Here is a 22588-nt window from a genome sequence, read left to right as displayed (position 1 = left end):
ACATATTCACGAGAGGAACCGATTTGTTTCCGTAAACAAACACGGCTAAAAACATCCCGAGCATGATAGCCGTCAAACTTTTTACCTGCTAAAATCCAAATCACGCACGGTAAACCAAATGATGAGCTTGATTGAGAGCATGACATTCCCGATAAGGCCCATTAAGAAAATATAAAGGTTCATCCCACATTAAGGCAAAGCAGCGTCTCTGTCGACGCCAGATTACCGGCAAAGCGTCCCATCGTGCATTTTCGCTTCTCTGAGATGAGAAAGGATTTGCTGAGATCAAATGTGATTGTAAAACCCCAAAACACTTGAGTACAGCCAACTCATTAGACCGCAACAAAATCCAATGAGGGAATACAGCTCCAGTGGGCATGCAGTACCAACTAACCTGCTCAGTAATTGTGTATGCACCTAAATTAAAGAGGCAACTCTCTTGATTTAGTTTTGGAAAAAAAAAGAATATTCAGACATAAAAAGCACACAAATTCTAAGAGGAACATAAATGACATATAAAGGCTTTACCTCGTTAGGATATTAAACTAATCTGTAAATAAAAATAAATAAAAAATACATAGCCTTCTTGAAGACAAATATGAAGACAAAACCAAATCTTTTAAAACACCTGAGACTCAAGTCATGTGAGCAGCTAACATGAACCTGTAGCTGTTGACAAATCAAGTAGGAAATCCATTCAGTTATTGTAGTTTGGAATGGATAGCCTGGTGTTGTTAGCATGGCATTTAAAAACATATTTATTTTAATTTGGTATATTGTTAGTCAGCCAGATGTTAATTAAAAATGAGTCTGGGAAAACATTCTAATATTACAACCCTTAATTTCCCAGATTTGGTATTATATTAGCCAAAGCAGCAGGTAAAAGACCAATTAATTGATCAATTTACAGACAAAGAGAAAATCTATGGATGTAGACATTTTTTATGGCAATAACCAAACAAAGAACTCAAAGAAAGAAAGATTCCAACCACTTGCATCTCGAGTTTCACATGATTCGATGAAGAGGAGTTGTGTTTTCAGCGGTGACTACAGTAGTCAGCTATTTCATTCTTGGCATAATTTCGCTCCATTCTGGCGAATCCATCTGGAGGCAGGCCCGTCTGTTTGCCTGCACACTTTGATTACCTGCTCATCTGCTTTTATGTGGCTGTACAATTTATCCACCTGCATCAGGGTGTTGTCAGTTAGCAGCATTTTCTCTCTATTTTATACACCTGCCTCTCAGAGCTACACCTAAACATCAAAGCTAATTACCACCAAACAGCAGAAGAGGAGTTAAAACCACCAGAATGTGAGGAAACGTTAGCGATTTTTAGGAAAGGAGGCCCCTCGAGCAGAGGAAAAGGTGCCGCTGCCCTCACACACCGAACCACCAGTACATGTAAGAGTAACACAGACAGAGAACGTATAAATCCTTAATCATTAATACACTGTAGACTCCCACACTCAACACAAAGCCTCCGTTCCCCTCCTGACTTTAAACCCACTGCACCAGCTACACCTACACTCCTTTGATGTACTGCAAGCTCACATAACGAAGAATATTCAACAGGACCACTTTGCTGTAAACAACATTTTTCATGTGACGTACACCAACCATAGCAGAAACTCATTCAGGGCCAGTTTAATCACAGTGCACTGGCCCTGAATGAGTAATAAGTGTGGATTTTCACAGAAGTGTCACTAAACATGATGACTAATATACATTGTTCTATGTTCTATAAAAGTCCCCTTTATGACCACTCAGTACATTTCATGCATGGATTTGGGGATGGAATAATCGAAATTTAAAAACAGTTTGTTTTACTTCAATTTCTTAACCTTCACTAATTAGCACTACAATCGAAGAGTGTTTTTCACCAGAAAACTGCAGGTTATTACAGTCTATAGCCACGTGGTACAGTTTGGCCCTCGAATTGAATATGTGGGTGGAACATGCCTGCTGGTGTCATTACTTTTAGATCCTGCATAACTTGGCACCCTCATAGCTTAGAAAATTTAAGGAACTGTAAGAGCGTGCATTTCAAAATCAAGCTATTACATTTTCCTAACCCTACCCAAATAATGTTCACATCAAAATGAAATCAAAACCTTAAATTGATCCCAGCAAAAGCTCAACCCCAAGTCATCCTAATACTTGCTCTGCTCTGCATTTCTGATAAGAAACAACTTGATTCAACGTTAGTTAATTTTAGTCTTGTGCTCCTACCGAACTAGAATTGTGGGTGGGTGGAAACTATCACCTCTATTATTGAGCAGAAGCTGGGGTAAATCCTGGTCAAACTGCCAATCCAGCCACAGGATTAACACAGACAGGAAACAAACACCAATAATCAATTTAGAAAAAACAACTAATTAAAACAAGCCAATATCTATATCTTTGGTTAGTGGAAGGAAAACAAGGAGAAAACCATGAACACGAGCAACGTCCCAAATAATCCGCAGGTTAAAATCCAGCATATTCGAGCTGTGATGCACCGAGACTCCATACTTATTCTTGATTCTCTATCCTATGATGAATGTCATCACAAAGAAAAACTAAAGTAAGGAAAAATTCTTTGCCAGCAACAATGAGCTCAGATTTCAAACAAGCGAGCCCTGAAGGTCTTCGGCATTTTACCTACGTATCATATTTACCCTGAATAAAGGTGACAATGTACATGTACCTGCTGCCAAAGACTATGTCCGAGAGGCCGACAGGGAAGTTAATACCCTTCAACAGAATTGCCATGAGCAAAAGGGAAGCGCCGTGAATGTGTTAGCTTAGACACGTCCCAGGTGCATCCCTCGATCTCCTGCCACCTGATCTAGACCAGCGGTCCCCAACCTTTTTTGCGACGCGGACCGGTTTATGCCCAACAATATTTTCACGGACCGGCCTTTAAGGTGTCGCGGATAAATACAACAAAATAAAACTAGTACCGGTACCGAATAAAGAAGATTTATTCATAACACACGTGAAAAGACCCAGGAAAACTGAGTTAACGATAAAAGCACTAACAAAATAACGCTGAAAACCGATAAAAACCCTGAAAACCATACATTTCACACCTGAGCCTCAACTCTCGTGGCCCGGTACCAAACGACTCACGGACCGGTAACGGTCCGAGGCCCGGGGGTTGGGGACCGCTGATCTAGACAATACGACTTCTATATCCTGTTTAAAGTACTGAAGAGTGCATTTCTATTTTGGCCCATTTTAGATTTGTGTTTCAAAACAATTCCCCCAACAGCCACACCTCTTAAACTAATCATTCAGGTATCATCCATCCCATTGCCAAAGGTGTATAGATGTGTTCTGATATTATCCGTCTCTTCTAAACAATGGTCTACCTCCATCTCTCATCACAAAAGCTTTGTCAACATGGAAAAGTCCCCCAGAGTCTCAAAGTACACCGATACATTTACTTAATGTTTGCATTCATGTGAGTTACGAAGCCTGCAGGCTGTGTAACCCAGTCTATTCCTAAGACAGCACTTTGTAACAGACCGGGTGCAATCTAACTATTCTGCCTGCGAGATAATACTGGCTTAAATACTAAAATAACAGAACACACCAAGTGTCTACACACATTAAAGATGACAGATTACAGGATACAGGTGTTGTGATGGAAGCTTTATTCTGTAAGATGTGCACCGATTCACCTGTGTCTACATTTGGTAACTACCGGGTAATTCCAGCCGACAGGAGTCGGGGGTTTGCCATACATCTGCCACTACGCCTCTAGTAAATTAAAAAAACTACATCTCTATCAGAGAAACAAGATGTAGAGAGCCCTGATAATCGAATACTGCATGCTTGTGTCTTCCCTGTATTTGCACAGACAAATAAACCCCGCACATCTCAAATAGCGACTTACAGGTATCCCTAAACTCCAATATAAAAACTAACTGTATATCACCACTTATTATAGCAAATCAACTGCATTGAATTGACTTTGTTGCCTATTGACTGTCTTAAATGAACGCATTATCTCGACTCTGTGGACACACTCTATCAATAATATAATGACCTGCCAAGACTGCTGCTTTGGGTTAAGGATTAGGCTGCACTGACCTCCACTGGAGCTAGTAAATGCACATCCAAGAGAACAAATGCTGACAGATACCAAAGGATGGGAGCTGTCAGTATGGTTTGTGTTAAGCACTGTGTCATTTGAGTTAGAAACTCAGAGACATGGGGTTTGACACACGCATCACACCAGTGGAGACAGACAGCTCACAGAGAACATGAAAGAGTAAGGGGAAAGCGTGTTACATTTTGTAACTGTGCACAAAGAATTTGATTTCACGTGTAGAGAACTCCAAGACAAAGAGCTCGTGAGATAAAAGGAAAATTAGAACGAGCGCTAGAACATGTAGCTACCGTTCAATAGATCAATGAGGCAGACTAGTGCCTGCTGGGAATACCCATGCCCTATTACAGTAACATGTCCTCTAATCCAATAATAGAACAGCTTACAAGTCAAACAGGCCAATCCTAGAGGATTTCTGAACCAGACAGACAATCAATTCCATATTTGACCAGAGCATGTTAGTACCTACACAAGGCCAAACTGGGCTAGTGCAAGCCCATGTACACATAGTCCACCTACCTCTCAGTTTATCACAGTAACATATAGCAACTTGTTGTTCCAGATGAACACATCACTTTCTAATTTGAAGTTAAAAGTTGATTTATTCTCTGACCCAAAGCACTGCACAAAGGCAGCGTGTATTTATCATGCAGTAGCATTCACTGTGCACATGCCCCTAGGAGATTGGGAGCAATCGCTGTTGTTGTTTTTTTGAAAAAAGAAACCCCTTTTTAAATGCCTGATAACAAATACCAAGATAACAAAGTTTTAATTAACCATGACTGATAGCAAAAAAAAAAAATAAATCAGTGAAAACCACATACAAAAGCTAAAACTTACACTCTAGCCCCAGGGTGGAAAAACTAATGTGCTCCTAGAGCATGTTACAAATTGCGATCCATCCATTTTTTATGCACTGCTAGCGAATAATGATCACGCTGTGTAATGCAGTACTTTGTCAGGCTTCACCATAGTAATTCTGAGTGGGTTTAGTTGAATTATTATAAGGCAACACATGCTAACACTGGCTCTTAAACTCAAAGTCGCTGGCATAAGTTAGCATCTTTGTCAGTGGTTCTCAGTCTGAATGATGCAGACTGGTTGAGGAAAAAAAAAACTTACAGCTTAGCATTATGAATAAAAATCTAATTAAAATTGAATTAAAATATATTATATACTGATTAAATAACACAGAAAAACACAAGTACAAGCAGTGGTTACATTCATGTGAGACAAAGCTATTAGGATGTTGTCCAACGAGTGCGTTCTATCATCTAAGACAAATGTAAGGATTAATTTTCTAACTTGATTTGTAAGCTCACACAATAATCGATGTAGAGGCTGCGAGAGTTCTACTGGAGGTAAACCACAGGAGGAAATGCTTGAAGCTTTGAGAAGAACGAAAGGGCACCGTTTAATCAATTCCTTATAATTCGGAGCTGTGCTGATGTTCTAAAATCCTAAATCGAAAAGAAACCACCCTCCAAGCGCTGTAAAAATCGGTATTTCTCATTTTTAGCACCTTTTGCACAGCTAACAGCCTGCTGGCCTTTTCCATTGCTCCTCATCTCCACTGGCCTTTCAAGTGTTTCATATATTCGGTTAATGTTTTCTCAACTACACAAACACCCTCCCACACGTAGGGTTGGTCGTCCTGACAATTATTCCATGATGAATGAGTTTCAGAGTGTTTACCAATTTCATGTACATCTGGAACAAGCCAGCCTTTTCTTCTAAATAACCTCAGCTGCCAATAAATCAATTTTTATGACCACTCATATCCAAGGCAAACGCAGTGTAAACAAGGCATTCTAGACCCTCTCTTGACTATTCATCAGGCAGAAATGAAATTGATCTAAAGCACACAAGCTTAGTCACACACACAATCAAACCAGCACAGTTAGAAATGAGGTCATCATCATCATCATCCAGCCAGCATGAATGGGGCTGCAGAGGACAGGAGGTTGAAAGAGTCAGTGGAGTGTGTTGGACGAGGAACTGAGTAAATATCGCTCTCGCTCTCTCTCCGAGTGTAATCGAGTCAAGTGGTGACCCTGCTTACTGCTCACCATGTGCATTCCAGTTCACACAGGCTCACGCTGGGTAAAAGTCACCGGACTGAGCAGATGCTGGAAGTCTTTCAAATGCATCAGTGCATAGGAGACAAAAATGAAACCCTTTGGGAGTACAGTCACATGCACATACATACACATCTGGTTTCAAGGTAAACTTGTTAATGAATATTTATGCCTGTGTTCCACAAGGCCTGTGGTGTTTTCTTCTGTTAGTATCGGAGAGATAGAAACACTCAAACTCCACTGTTTAGTCTTTTTAAGTCTCAGAGGTAGTTTTGATAATTGCATGTTGGAAACAAGTGTGACTGAGGGAGGGAGGCTTTACAGGTGTCAACCAACTATATTTTTTTACCTTAGATTTTTTTAATTTTTTTTTAAAGGCCAAATTGGAAAATGGAAAAGAAAATTCATGTGTCGGATAACATTTTAAACAACCAGTCTTTCTTCTTTTTGGCTTTTGGGTGTGTTACAAATGCTGAAATAAATATAATTTAACATCCATACAACTAAAAATAAAATTGCTATACTTTAACTGCTTTTCATTATTGCCTGGTTTTAAAAAGGCATGTAGGATATAGAACATTCACACCCTTCTACGTGGGGAAAAAAAGTTGCATGTTAAAAAAACCCTGCTTGCATAATTATCCACCTGGTTGGTGGTGGGGTTAGGTGACAAGACTGCATATGCCACAGGTCACAAACTCCAAGTCTTTTGTGTGCCTGTGTGTTTTTGCATGTGCATTTGAAAGAGAGAGAGAGCGCGCTTGGCAAACAGCTAAGCCAGGCAGGTGATGCATCTCTGTCGGCAGCGGCTCTTGTGCAGGTGTCGGGTTTCATGCAAGCAAAGAAGAGAGGCAAACAGTCCCACAACTGCAACACATTCAACATAATGAGGCAGTGTGAAACACAGTCAGCATGATCATTTATTATCATTACCCTGTTTTTTGTTGTGTTTGCCTACATTAAGTAAATAAAAGTTAACGGAAAAAATTGCTCAAGCTGTTACTAATATTTCCGGGAACTGAAAATCTTGAGTGATGTGAACCTGGACCATATCAGCCTCTTAACTAGAAGTAGGGAGTCTATTTGAATCTATTCAAAATATGAAGCCAAACCACAGTCACCCCCATCATTTGGCTCAATTTGTCATATGGATATCAGCTTTGACGGGTACTTGAAAACAAACGTGGCTGTGTAAGACTTCTCTTTTCCGAGCCAATACTCGGACTTAATCTTGCATTACAACCCTCACTTACTCCCACACTGCAGTTTTCAAGTAAAGACCACAGCTTTTGTTTTCTATTTAGAATATGGATTCAGCCTCTAACAACTCCATTGCTACTCAAGGATTTGTTCAAATACAGGTTGCTATGGTTACAGATGCAGGTTGTGGCTCGACTATCATCTGATCTGCTTTATAAGGCATTAAAATGAGAAAACACTGTTTGTCTGATATTCACGTGGAAAAAAAAGTTTTCACAAGACTTTATGCGGTTCTATAAAAAAACAAAAAACTAAGTACACCCCATGATTTAGGAAGTTGTTGAACCACCTTTAGCAGGCAATAACTTGAAGTGATTACTTTTCTTTTTTTTTACAATTTTATCAACCTTTCACATCTATGTGGAGAAATTTTGGCACGCTTTAAAGCGTCGCTTCAGTTCATTCGTGTTTGCAGTCATGCATTTATCCAGAGCCTCTCTTAAGGTCTTACCACAGCATTTACTTTGAATGGAAATTACATACCCGTCTACAAACACTGGCTAACTACTCTCTGTGCTGCAATGAAACTGTGAAAAGTGTAGTACAAACCAGAAATTGACAGTTTGTCACCAAAATAAAAGTTACGCATTATGAAGCATGCTGGCTGTAGTGCTGAGGCACAGCTTTTACTTTGAAGGCAAACCTTGTCCATTTCTAGTGTGTGTTGAATTTGTTTATGCTCTACCAACCTCAGCTTAGCAAGTATTTGCAGAGCAACACAAACAAACAAAAAATACAAGTAATCACTGCAATCAGCAAGTAGCCAGAGTCCGAACCGTCAGAACCGCTGACAGTCAATACATATTTTTCCTCAATAATTGGTAATTGCATCACACCCAATAAGGCAAACAACTCTTGAGTAATGTGTGCGTGATGTCACATGAGAAACCTCAATACAGAGGAGTTCGTGGTCAACTCAATGACTGCAATGCCCCAGGTCCTGTAAATGAATCCCAGTGATCACCCCTCAACCTCATGCTTGGTATGAGGGGTTTGGCAAAACCCAAACACCACTTACCAGCACAAATATGCTACTGTGCATCATGACCACTTTGTGCGTCATGAGATGGCCACATCATCTCCACCGTGGACCAGTGAGAGCAAAGTGAAGAAGCTTGGTTCAAAGTTGATTCACAAGTTTTGTGCTTTGTTCAGATGCAACTTTGTGAACCTAAGACATGCCACCGTGTGTATGTGTGTGCGTGTGCGTGTGCGTGTGTGTGTGTTTTTTAAGAGAGAACAGGCTTTCTGGCAGCCCCTCTGTGTTTTTCTAATTGTGCTGTCATGAACGATGACATTTAACATACTAACTGAGGCCTGTAGCGTCTCAGATGTAGTTTGAGGGTTTTTCCAACTTCTCTGAGCACTGCACTGGGCTGAACATCGTGGCATTTTGTTAACACACACATGAATGCTCTGGACCAGTAAACTGCCAAAACTTCTACTTATATAGCAGTGCTCACACTTGTTGATGATCAGTTAATCAAGTGCACTTGACTAATAGCACCCAGTTGCTAGCACCCAGTTGCTATTTACCCTCTTAACTCCTATGGAGACAGTAAGGAGGTTCTGCACAGAGGGTGCACTGATTATTATATTTCTGAAAAATGTTTAAAATTACAATTTGTCAAGTATAAATACTTTTCTTGTTTGTTTGTTTTTTAATTGGCAGTTATTCAGTTCCCCCTTTGGTAAAGAAATATTTGCCGTTTCAATTCTTTCAGCTTTTCACAAAATTTTTTGAACATTTATCCAGCGCAGAATTCAAGAAACCAGAGAAATATCAGCAACATGTTATATTGTATTTTCCAACCGGTCAGTTTCAGTGAGAAGGGCCAGTATCTGCTAATGCCGATATTCAAACAATATGTGTGTGCGTCTCATCTGTTAAAGCAAAAATTATTCAAAGATTAAACTCAGTCAAGAAAGCAGCCAAAGCTATTTTTATACCCTAAATAAATGCTATACATTCTATTAACGACCAATTCTATTCTTTTTATTTGATTTATAGCTCTTGAAAGCAGAATGAAGAAGTAGTACATAATGAATGACATACTTTTATAGACTCGTCAGCCTACTTTGACCAACAAATTTGTAAGTCAAACTCAAAATATAAGTATCAAAGTTCTTTGTGATATCCTAAAAAGCATAAACAGTACAGCAGAAAGCTAAACACAGAGTGAAATCTTATTTGGGAATTACACAAAACTGATTAATAACATCCCCTCCTATTTTTCTCATCTCAAACTGGGTGTAGCATGTTGCCAAAATCCATGATTCAACCCATCGTGGCAGACAACTGCAGCCACACATCACAAAAAGAAAATGTGTATGTGTGTGTACCGAAATAAAGTGAAGGACAAAACTCATTCTAACACAATCTTTTTACAACAGCAAGGCCATTTCAAAGACGCTACCAGTGCCCACCTTGTCGTTCCAGGTTACCAGATTATTAAAAGACCCAAAATCCAATTCACTGCCATCGTTTCTTTTTTAGCTGCTGTTGTCTAAAGAACTGCATCAAGCAGAAGTAGCACTATTAAAAAAGATACATTAAAATATAATAATAAAAAACCCCAATAATAATAAAATGAATGAAGGGTCATCCTCATATAGAGAACAATGTAAATACAAAGACTGGTCAGAGGTCTATAAAGCTCATCTTCCTCTCAGACATAATTGAACACAGATCTCAGTGGACAGCACCACTTCCTCTCATCCCATCTGAAAACCACAGAGGACAGCTGGGCAACATCCATCAGAGAGCCAAAAATCCAAGAGTCACCAAACCATTGACAGACCACCCTGCCTGTTAGAGATTTGACACAAATGTGACTCACTCCACATTTGTTGTCGTTCTTTCAAGCTTTGCAGGTTCTGAACAGACAAGCAGGCGCGGACATATCTCTGTGCATGAATGTGCATTTGTCCATCTACTTTTCTTTACCCACATTCCTTCTGACAGGCTGCAATTTGTCTCGAAACAGAACCGAGCTGATCTATATCTCGTTATGTAAAGCCAGTGGCGTAGGGGGAGATCTGCTATAGGGAACCAATTTAAAAATGACTCAAGTAAAAAGGATGAGTTATAGCTCAACCTACACTAAGGGCTTGTATTTTAACTATTTCCATTTTGCACTGCTATTCTTAAGAAGTCCGAGGAAATAATTCACATTTAAAAGATTTTAACAATTTTTACACTTGCAAGCAGCTTTAGAAATCAGCTGTAATATTATACATTCAAATTTAACATGTAAAAAGTACTCTCACTTTTGGCTTTTACAGGTAAGACAAACTTTGGAGAATATCAGCTTTGGTAAACAAATGCATCAGAAACACAACATTTATCGAGGCACAGCTTTTACTTTGAAGGCAAACCATGCAATAAATTACACCATTACTCAGTTCAAAGACAAACAGAGCTTTCCGTGCTAAATCCAGACCAGGATCAGAATATGACACATCCTACTTTCAACAAGTCTCTGGTAAATAGTGCAAAGATATTATGGAGCCAGTTTGCGCAGCTGAGTGTACAACAAGACATAAGAGCTCGGGACAATCGGGAGAATACTTATCGGGAGAATAAGGTGAAGAAGCTTGCTGAAGTTGTCCTTTCTCAGATGTAGTACACGACGAGAGAAAGTCCACATTAGATTCACTTTCACAACTGAAAATATTCAGTTTGGTTTAGCTAAGGGAGCTTCTTGGCCCATTACCTGTGCTATTCTTACAATAGTGCAAATCAGTCTAATCAGACATTGTACTGGGGAGCTGATGGATTTAACATGTGGATTTAAAGCCTTGATTGTGCTTTGTCTGCTATGGTCCGCTCAGGTCCGAGTGACTTAAATTTCATCATCAGACAATGAGTTCAAGGATCTGGGTGGACCCCACGTGACTGTGCAGATTTGTATGGGAGAATTTACATTACAATGCGCCAACTACGCATCCGGGCAGCAAAGGCCTACAAGCGGACTTCAAGGAAGTATAACAGGAGTGACTCTTCGGCTATCATGGCTCCAATATGATATCATATTTGTGCGCAACAAAGTATAACCAAAGCTCAATATGCCATTTATTCTCATATGCACTGCTGTCAAGTCTACCAAAAATGTAAACCTTTTATTTTTATTTTTTACAATGTGATTTTCATACTTATTTCTCAAAACACTTTACAGTGATGACATTGTAACCAATAAAGTCTGCCATTCACTAAACGTTCATATAATCTCTGCTTTATATGCTTTTAACGTTTATTGGATGGATTGTGTTTCACGTGTGACTGGTTTCGTTAAAGTCTGAGGATAATCCCTGATGTCAGATAATTTCCATTAGTCACTTTTCTCCATAATAATTCCACGTCCATCTGTAATAGCACAAGATCTTCAGTTTGAATACTGTTTGGATGAATGCAAATAGTAGTTAAGTCATTAGTGTAGCAGTGCCGACTCCAACTTAGGGCCGACACTGATGAACAAAGATATAATCACGGATGAAAGTGTCACTAGAGATCAAATAGAAACGATCAGTATCAAGCCAATTTATACATAAGTGACAATATTAACATTCAAGGTCCAAAGTACATGCGACATTTTTTTATTTTAGCATGCTGAAAGTGGCTGCATTTATTGAATTTGTAGCTATTTCACTGTAAATCTATAAAAAACAGACTGATTTTTTTTAATAACCCATAACAAAAACATATAAAGATAAAAAACAAAAACAAAAACCCCCCAAAAGAAAACAAGAAATCCAGGGGAGAATACCCATGATAGTCGGGTTGATTTGAATGCCAAGAAGGCCAAAGGATTTCCAGACTCTGAGGCCCCCCTCTATTTGGCAGTGATGCAATTCCGATTACACAACCCTTCCCAATGGCACAGTCACTCTGACTGGAAAAACAGGTGATTCACTATAATGGTGTCAGTTAGCTGGTGTGACGATGGCCTCAGTCTCACCCACCAGGAGGCATGACCAACTACTTGCCAGTAAAATGTCTTGTTGTGGAAGGAATTCAGCGATAGCTTGAAACAGTCAGGGTGGGATGTGGCCGAGAACCATTCACTTCACAGGGGGAGTAAGACCAATTCTCATATAAAAATAAATAAATATTTCATCTGTTTGTTGACAAACCAAAAAAAATAGTCACATTGCCTACTCTGCTCATCAGTAGCATTTTACTTTCTGAAATCACAGACAGTCCTAGAAACAACAACAATAAACTAAGGGTATTTAAATAGAAAGTACATATAGCATTGCTACAAATATCACAGCATCAAGCAGGCAGGCTTCTGCTATGCCGACTGTGAAATCACTTCTTCCTCAGCACAGCGCTCCTTGTTTAAGAAATACTTGCCATTGCTGTTGAATGATGCCGCTCTGACTCACTAATTCCACAACATCTGGTCATAGTCAGTTGTAACCACTGCTTTACAGTCACCATAGTGACATACCATATCATCATGGTTAGACAACCTCAGCTGCAAGGTATCAGATCAACTGATACTGATACTGTACAAAAATATATCTGTAATTTAAACATTTATATTTATATAATATTGTTGTTAGTTCATTAGTTAGTTCATTCATTCATTAGTATATTGTTTCAAAAGAGTGCAATAACAATATAAATCAAAATTATATACTGCAAGGAAAAAGACAAAGCTGCTGGGTTAAAAGTGACTTATTTCAGTAATCCAGCATTGGGTCAAACATGGACGAATATAGCACCAAGATAGTCCAACCCAGAATTTTGGGTTGATGTGCCTGGAAACATTAGGCTCTTCATATCCAGCACAACAGTTCCCATAATAAGACTACATAATAGAATAAAATCTGTATCTTCACAGCATTATTAGTTCCATTTACAATTAATGAATCTTTCCTGGCAAGAAAGAGGCTGACAGTGCAACAATACATCCACTCAGGGCTGTACCATCGGCAACAGTTGCCGTGTTTAGAATGCAATATGTCGGCCATGCAAAGAGAAACAGAACTAAAACAATTGGCAGTGATAAAAAGAAACAGAGTATGGATTTAAAAAATAACTTAGAAAGGTTGCTGTCTCATGAGTAGCAGAGCAGAGGTGCTTCCACAGCATGTGGAAAAAGCATGTGAGGATGTCACATAATACCTTGGAAAATTAATAAATTATGGAAACCTGATCTGTTGCTAGCTCAGACTGCTTCTTTGCTCATCTACTGAGATAAAGTTACTAACAAATAAAGGCACCTTTGTGTCTACATTTTTCAGCAACCGTCTGCTTCACCCTATTTTGGTGTATTGCCGGAGATCCAAGGAAGTGTAGTGTAGTTTAGTTGGTAGCCGTTAGGATGTGAATAAGGATAAACAGCCCTCACAATGCAAGATACAGGGAAACCCACTGCTGTTGTTTGTGTCAATGCTGGAAAGCAAGCTGCAGTAAAATCTTATACATTTCACATTCATCACCTTTAAATTCTGCAAAATGTGAAGAAAGGATCCTGAACTCAAACTAATATTTTTATAAATATATTTTGTGGCAATCATTAAGACAGCCAAAGCTGGTCTATATACTGTATGCGCCGTCTATCAAAAGGTTCATCTGCTCACAGCTTCACAAACTGAGCTCATGCTGGACTAATCATGTGAGAGCAAACAGAGTACTGAACAGCTGGAGGAGGCTAGGATCACACAAACTAGCTGAGCCATGACAGATATAAAGACTTTTAAGGAAAAGTTTGGACTGAGATACAAATTCCTTGTCCCCCTCCTCCTCTCTGTCTCTCTCTTTACTGGCAGCTCAATTCTGAACATCCCACCATATTAAAACTAAGATACACTACCATTTTCAAATGTAATGCTTTGTTAAATGAATGGGGAAACCCCTTTAAATCTGGGTTACGCTACAAAAACATGCAAATGTCAAACACTCTGCAGGACACCGATTTGTTTTCAGCTGTCTCTCGGGCGTTAAACAACAGTCAACGCCAAAGGCAAAAGAAGCAATTTTTTAGCAGGCACAGCAAGAGACAAAACAGCAGCGTAATTAACATGTCATCACTTCAAAAAGCCGATTCTTAACCTATAGCTGGATTATAATTAAGGATTACACTTTAAGCACATCTGATTACATTGAGATCTGCCTGTTTATTGAAGCTTGGTACAAATCAACATCCGAGCTCATTAATTGCTGGAAAACTAAAACACACAGAAACTGTAAACTCATTTGCGGAGTGGAGCATAGTTACAAAGGAGTTGGGCACCAGATGTTGCCTAGTTAATTGCCCCCAGAAAGCAGCACATTGAGTCAACTTGAAAATGTACATTATTGTGTGCTGTTAGAGAGGTCTGTATACAGGCAAACACAATTTAATATATTGTAAAGTCTACTGACTATTAGTTAGTTGAATGTAAACGGCATAATCTCGAGTGTCCACAGAAAAGATCACAGAGTAACTGATAAATTGTACCAGGTGTGTCTTGCTTACACACTCTCCCCCTTTGCTGGGTAAACACACAAATGGAGCGGAAGTAGACTGTTTAGTTTCAGCAGCTCCCTCGACTGGTGTGTAATGCTTTAGAGTGAGCTGTACAGGTGAAGTGCTTAAGCTTTCACTGTGAACCTGTAATCGTGTAAGTGAAGAGAATGACAATAATGGAAACAGAGAGAAAAAAAAAAACCACTGAAAAATAAAAGGGCAGAAAATACAGTAAAACTAAAGATGCTGCTGCTGCAACTCCAAACAGCAGATAAAAGCAACACTACTAGAAATCATTTAGTGTGCTTCCATATGGCTCCCCGGCAGCTGGAAGCTACTCCTGATCATCCCGATAAGCCTCGTCAGAACAAACATGTAGCACGCGACAGAGCAGCAACCTAACTGTATAGGTTCCATTAACACAAAGTAGCACGTCTTCTACAATATACACAAACTGGATATTTTATCAGGTAGCTGATCGCTAATTTAACTATGTAGTCAGCTAATCACATGCAGGCAACTCAGTGGATTCAACTCATCTGGTCAACGCAAGCATCAGAATGGAAAAGAAATGGCGTGGTTGTTGAACAGCAGTTCACTTGGTGAAAATGCCTTGTGGAGGTCAAAAATTTGACAATGACCAGACTGAGCACACTGAGGTCCTTTCAGCTAAAAACATGAAACTGAGGCTCATCAAACTGAAGAACAGATGAATGGAAAAACATTGCCACATGTGATCGGTCTTGAATTCTGCTGCAACATTTGGATTGTAGGGTCAGAATTTGGCGTGAACAACATGGCAGCATGGATCCATCCAGCCTTGTGCCAAAGGTTCAGGCTGGTTGTTATAATGTAACTGTGTGGAAGATATTTTCTTGGCATACTTTCGGCCTCTCAATACCAAATAAGCTTGTTTTAAATCTTTATCAGCAACCTTTACGACTAGAAACTCAAACACATTTCTTGTCAATGAGTTCACTGTACTGAAATGGCTCTACAGTTATCAGATTCTCAAACTGTTGGAATGGCAGATTTCCATCATGGATGTAGAGCGGACAAATCTGCAGCGACTACGTGACGCTATCGTGTCAATATGGAATAAAATCTCTGAAGAACGTTTCCAGCACCTATGCCATACAGAATTAAGGAATATCTGAAGGCAAGACGGGGTTCAACACAGTACTAGCAAACTGTACCTTTTAAAGTGAATGAATTTCATATTCATCCTCTAGCATTGGTAGCAAAGTAAGAGCTTGCCACTGGGAAAATTTCATTGGTGTCCAATCTGTCTCAGTACAGCATAAAAGTCAAAACTGCAAAGCAGATTACAATTATCCAAATGTGTGATTTCACACTTTAATTTAATTTAATGAAAAGCCAAATCACACATTTTCAGCTACTTCTCTTTCGTAAGTGGTGTTGTGTACCATCTGTAATGACTTCTTTTTTCCCCCCCTCCCAATCTATCCAGCCACAGTCCAGACATGTGATTTAAAAGCTTTTCTGTCACTATATGTGTGCACCACATCTCCATTAACAGCCTCTTACCTTATTGCTCAGGAAAATGCAGCCCTGGATATCTGCTGATCTTCACAGCTGAAAAACAGAAAGGAGGATATTTATGAGCCACATTTGCAGAATGCAAAAATATAGACTTACATACAAAAGATAATTACAAATGTTAATCTATACAGTGATTAAAGCAATGGATTCACAGCAGGAGTATTCATGCTCCACTGAAACAAAATACCTAGGCCTATACTTTTAGATATGTGTAACAGGCTATGACATATTTAACAGCAAATAAGGATAAAATACACTCCAGGCAAAGCATAATTAGGATATGCACAATAATTACTTTCTTGCTGTTAAGAACAAAGAGGAAGATGCATTCAGTTAACTAAACAGATGCAAATAAGTCAATAAAAAAAAAAAAAAGCAGAACAGTTTAACTAGAATATTTTAAATGTCAAAAAAATTACTAGTTACAACTATGTAGCACGCTTATTACACAGCAGTCAGGCATTTTGACTAAATGATGTTTAACCAACAACATTGTGGTTTAAAATGACCTACTTCATGTGAAGACTGCACTTTACAGGTATATCAGGCTAAAACATTTGAGGTTTGTTCATTAAGAAAATGAAAAAAAAGCAATGTCCAAGGATACAAAGGTACAAACAATCTACCACAAAAAAAGACAGCAAATTTAATCTGTGCTATAGCTGTATATGCAGTATTTTTCTACAGCTACAGTTTCCAAATGTTCAGGGCTGATCAATACAGCAAGACAGCCAGAACATTTCACAACAGGCAGCATGGATTATTACACCTGCCCAGGCAGTACAATATCATGCCCACAGCCAGAGTTAATGACAACTGGCTGCAGTGGCTCCAGACAGGGAGGAGGACTGATGGGTGGACAAGTGAGAGACACTCTTAAGGTGGATCATCGAAGGGTAAACCAGCACGCTGCAGGCACACTGTCATGCCTGTCCTCTCTCCCACGGGAGGCTCTGCACACACTGCGGTAACACCGTCACTTGCATTACTGCACAGTCGTCTTGAGTGTGAGAATGCGACATCCTTGTAATCCTATACCCCAATGAAGTTATTCGTTTTCACATACAGCAAAATGTGAAAAGATAAAGTACGTTTCACAGGAAGCCAGAACTATCCGTCAATTAATACATCCAAGCGGTACAAACAGTGTGATATTAGGAAAGGCAACTCCAAGGGGCTGCATACTGATGAAAGCAAACACTGGCCAGTGCTGCTAATGATTCTGATTACCTGCTTAATCATCAGACTCCACTGGAGCTTGGCTTTTGCTCAGGCAATCTGCCCCCTGAGTATTATTGACTCGCTGACATTGGCAGTGAGTTGAAGAAGGGTTTAGGTTTCTTACTGGGAGGCAACTGATTCACACAATGACTCACTTCTCCAGTCCCACTAAGGAGGTAATAAATCAAACTTTATGATATCAAATGTTCATTAAAAGAATGAAACAAAGAGGAAAAAAGGCCAGGAAAGCAGCATGCACCCACACACTCTTGTTTTGATGACTTTTCTTTTTTTTTTTTTAAATTTAGCTCCTTCTGCCTTGACAGAAACAATTAAACTTTTTGCTACTTGACTTCCAACAGCTTGAGAGATTCCAGTATGCTAGTGGCTAAAGTAGCCTATATTAAATACTAATAGCATATAAACCACTAGTTTCAAGCATGCCTGTAAAGCAGAACATACACTCAACTAATAGGTTAATTCACTAGAATTTTTATTTATTTATTTATCTTTATTTTATTTTTTTTGGGGGGGGTTAAATCCCTGTTGGCAAGTTAGTCAGTTTAATTTTATTTCTATAGCACCACATGACAACAACAGTTGCCTCAAGGTGTTTACAGAGTTTCCTGCTAAGCAGCGCCATTAGCTGCTACTTGCATACAAGCTGATAGCCTTAAGCAGCGATAGAAATCTACTTTCAACTGAAAAGCTAGGTGCCACAAACCACTTTAGTTTTTGGGTTATTATGCTAATAGTAGCTAAAGTAGCCTACATCAGCATCTACTAGCATATAAACTCATAGCCTCAAGGACAGAAACACCGCTTTCAACAATAACAAGCTATTTTCCCCCAACGATTTCCAGTGTGTTATGCTAGCAGAATTAGCCACTAGTTATAGCTGATAGCCTCAAGCAGAGATGAATGTCACCACTGTACACAGACAAGGCAAAAGAACATGCAAATAGCCTAACAAAATCTGGGAACACTGTCAACCCCACTGCATCTTTTCCTAGTAGTGGCTAATATAGCCTACTGCTATTAACATACTAGCTCCAAGATGCATCAGATGTGAGTAATTTTCTAGTTGTCGCTACATGTGCAGCATCATTTCAAAGAATCACACTGCTCAGTTTAGCAAAGTAGCAGGAGAAGTAACAGTGTCTTACTTTAATATTCAAATTACAGTTTTGCATAAAATGGTACACTGTTCCCCAATGTTTATACCTTGTGATAATAGATGGTTATTAAATGACATTTAACAGTGTCTCCTATTAAAGACACATTAGAAAATGAAAAGGAAACTTTGACACAGATCAAACAACAATTTAAAAAAAACATGAAAAGAATCATTGGTAATGCCTCAAGGAAAACAATTAAGGACACAAATTAAACAAGGTACTTAAAGAGAGACAACTAGACACATATTTGCACTCCTATAATTCTTTCATATGAGTCTGAGGGGAGTTGCTTTGAGCAAAATTCAACATGCTTGATTTAGGAAACTCCCAGGGGTCACCACAAGCATAAGTAGCAACTATGTGCTTAAAAACCACACTTTACTTTAGGATATTTTTGTTCTAGCTTAATTAGTCCAATAAATAAATAAGGCTGCAGGAAGTTATAACTGAGTAGGGGAAACTCTCACAAGGTATCCCTGGGGTTTCCAGAGGTGTGGTGCATTGCTGAAGGCAACCTTTGGAAGCACAATGCACCACTGGGGACCTCATTGTTCAGTCCTGCTTGTTTCATTAATAACACGGTGTAGAAGAGGACAGAGTGGGGACAAGCTGACAGTGTGTTGCCTAGGAAAAGCCCAAAAAGGAGGCCTTTAATTAAGCTGCCCACTATGATGCCCCAGCATCAAACTATCAACAGGAGATGATGTTTGCCATTAAGCAAATTGAAATGAATTATCTTAAACAAGTTTACAACAAACACAACTGCTACTGAAGCTCTCCTCTAAAAACTCGGGGCTGGGTGCTAAGTTCCTTCATCCAGGCCATCTCAAAGATCAGTGGCAGCTGTTTACTGAGGGGGAGCATTGCTCATTCACATATTTACCAAATTCTTCAGAGATTTGCACAAACACAGTCTTGCTCAAAGGAATAGTTTGACATTTTGGAAGACTTATTATTCTCATTTTTGTTGCTCTCTGCACCTTAAATATGAAGTTAAGTGTTAGCTTCATGACAATAAATGCGCTTGCAATGCAATTGTCCTGTATTACAATCTGAAATTGACTTGCAAATAGAAAGATTGTGAATCCCAAATCATGGCCAAATATTTTCTTCTCAAGTACATGGAAGCTTATTATAATTTGAAATCCATCCAATAAATCAAACAACCCTAATTACATTCAATTAGCAAAACAAGTGGCTCGGCGTCAATGACAGGCAGATCTACCACTACCATCAACAGCAAACCCTGGCTCCAAATAGCTTCACAAAACAGAAGTGTCTCGATAAAACCATAGCACTACTACCTGAAAAAACCCACAGATGTAATAGCAGGGATAATCTTTGTTCCATAAACAACCCGTCTATAAACCACAGACTGAAATTGTCAGCTCATTGTAGAGAATGGGTTTTGTTTTTTTAGGAGCAATGCTGATGGGAAAACAACTTCTGGATGATGCTCCTGCTGTTTATATGTCAGTAGGGGAGCACTGATAGTCCTAAGTCATGGTAGACATCCCAGCATTGAAGATACTGACTAATCGTCTGTGTTCTTTCAGCACACTTTGTATGTGAAGAGAAGACTATCCATTACCCTCACTGGAAGCGACTAGAACTATAACTGCACTAAAAAAAAAAAAAAATAGAGCTTGCCTCCAGAAAAATCAATAAATATAAAAAAAATAAAAAATAGACCTTTAGAGAACTCAAGATATGACAGGATGAAACCCTGCAACAGAACTAATTGATGAAAAAAAGTCCATGAAGTAAAAGTAAACAGATATATTTTAATCCGTACCACCTGTGTGAAGCAGATAACGTGACCTTTCGGTGCAAATGCCAGCTCGCGTTTCACTAATATCAACCAGAGCAAAAAACATTTAGTGATTCAGTGGTTAGAAGGTTCGACGTTTGAATCGCATGGCTCTCTAAAGCCTTTCTTTGCAAAAGGTGCATGTTCTCCCTGTACCTGCACTGGTTTTCTCTGCATGCCAATCTTTATAAACACAAATCATACTGTTCTGCTGACGTGTGTTCCATTAACATAATGCTGAAAAGGAACAAAGTTTTGCAGCTTACAGTTCGATCCCACCATGAAAAAAAAAACCCTTCAGCTCCTTTTTTAAAATAATACAGATGTATCTCTGTACAGCGTGATGAGAGAGACAGGCAGACAGAGGTGAATTAAAAGTGATGGATATGAGATGAAGAGGCAAAAGTTTAAGTTCAAACGAGCCATTGTTTAAAATCACGCTAATAACATATTATCTAACCCAACAGTTGGAGCTGTGGTATACAGGAGAAGGGGGGGGAAAAGTCCCCTAGTGCTTTGGTCTACCAGGTGGTCAATTTAGGCCCAGACTTGTAATACAGTGGCAGAAATGCTTATATTAAATTATGCAAGACATCTAGTGCAACACAGTGCATGCCCTCTATAAGAATAAACACATTTTCACTAGGAAATTAAACATAATAATAAATACAGGGCCTTATCACCCTTCCTTCAGTTTGGAGTCCCCCCCTCCCCCCCTTAATTCTCTTCTTTCCCCCCCCCTTTTTTTGGCATGACATCTGGGGAACAGCTGGTGCTTTGCATCATATGCAAGCACACATACACACAGTTGTTACACAGGGGTTAGGAGGTCAGAAGCCCGGTCTCCAGACACACCATTTAATCTGGTCTACGTATAGACAGTCTCTGCACAACCACAATTAGACAAAAACTGAGACACACACACCAGAGCCTCTCTCATCTCTCTTCTATACAAGGCAACCATTCAACCCTCTCTGGGGAGGGCAGAGATTCTCACTGATTAGCTCTGCCTTTCCAGATAGTGGGGAGTGGTGAGGATGGGGGGTGCGGGTGGAGGGTAGGCACGGCTACTAATTCAATTACACAGATTCTCGTCTGTGTTCAGGCCGACTCCCAGTTCCATGAATGGAATCAAAACCACCCTGGCCGAGTTGGGGGGGCAGAGTGCCAAAAATGTGTTTACATTTGTGATTTACACTGGTTGGTTTTGTTTTAGCTTGAAGAGGCCGCTATTATTCTCTGGCTGAACACTGGAAACCCCGTTATGAAACCCCCGTTTCACAGGATTTCTGCTGACAAAACATGTAAAATGACCCCCTAAAAAAGGGGTAAAAGACAAAAAAGAATCTGCAATTAGTTGCTATTAAAACTCAACTTTATCCACTCAGAAAGATATTTATCCCCATGAAGCTAAAGTGTATTTAGACAAGAGGCAAAAAAAGACAACACACAAACTGGAAATCCGAGTTGCTCTCTATATACTAAAAATAAATCTAAATATCATTTGTGTAATTGCTTTTCGAAAGCTACATCCACCAACAATAGTGCAATGAAATACTCCTATTTAAAGTTCCTGCTGCCAAGTTTCTGTGAGCAGCTGCCAAACAATAAGAACTGAAATGACAAAAGCACAGACACCTGAGGAAAACTATCAAAAAGAAGCAGAAAGAAACTAAAACTATTCAAATAATGTGAATGTACAAATAATAAAATCATACAATTATAAATTTATGAAGCACATCTTCAGGTGCCGTGGTTAGCACTGTTGCCTCACTGCAAGAAGGTCCTGGGTTCGAATCCACCATCTGACCAGGCCCTTTCTGTGTGGCGCTTGCATGTTCTCACCATATCTGCAGCCGACAGACATGCAGTCAGTCGGGTTAGGTTAATAGGTGATTCTAAATTACCCAAAGGTGTGAAT

The 22588-nt window shown here is 39.3% G+C and overlaps 1 protein-coding gene across 1 annotated transcript in view; it reads right to left on the bottom strand.

Annotated features, from left to right (window-relative positions):
- Nucleotides 1–22588, bottom strand: part of LOC146525896 (talin-2-like) — a 101508-nt gene that overhangs the window by 57642 nt on the left and 21278 nt on the right. The window contains 1 exon segment of the mRNA XM_085164291.1: nucleotides 16444–16491. The gene's annotated coding sequence lies outside the window, so the exon portion shown is untranslated.

The sequence above is a fragment of the Neolamprologus multifasciatus genome, chromosome 1 (assembly GCF_963576455.1).
Source record: "Neolamprologus multifasciatus chromosome 1, fNeoMul1.2, whole genome shotgun sequence".
Taxonomy (NCBI): Eukaryota; Metazoa; Chordata; class Actinopteri; order Cichliformes; family Cichlidae; genus Neolamprologus; species Neolamprologus multifasciatus.
Note: the sequence above shows the minus strand (reverse complement) of the source record. Positions and strands in the feature narration are given on the sequence as shown.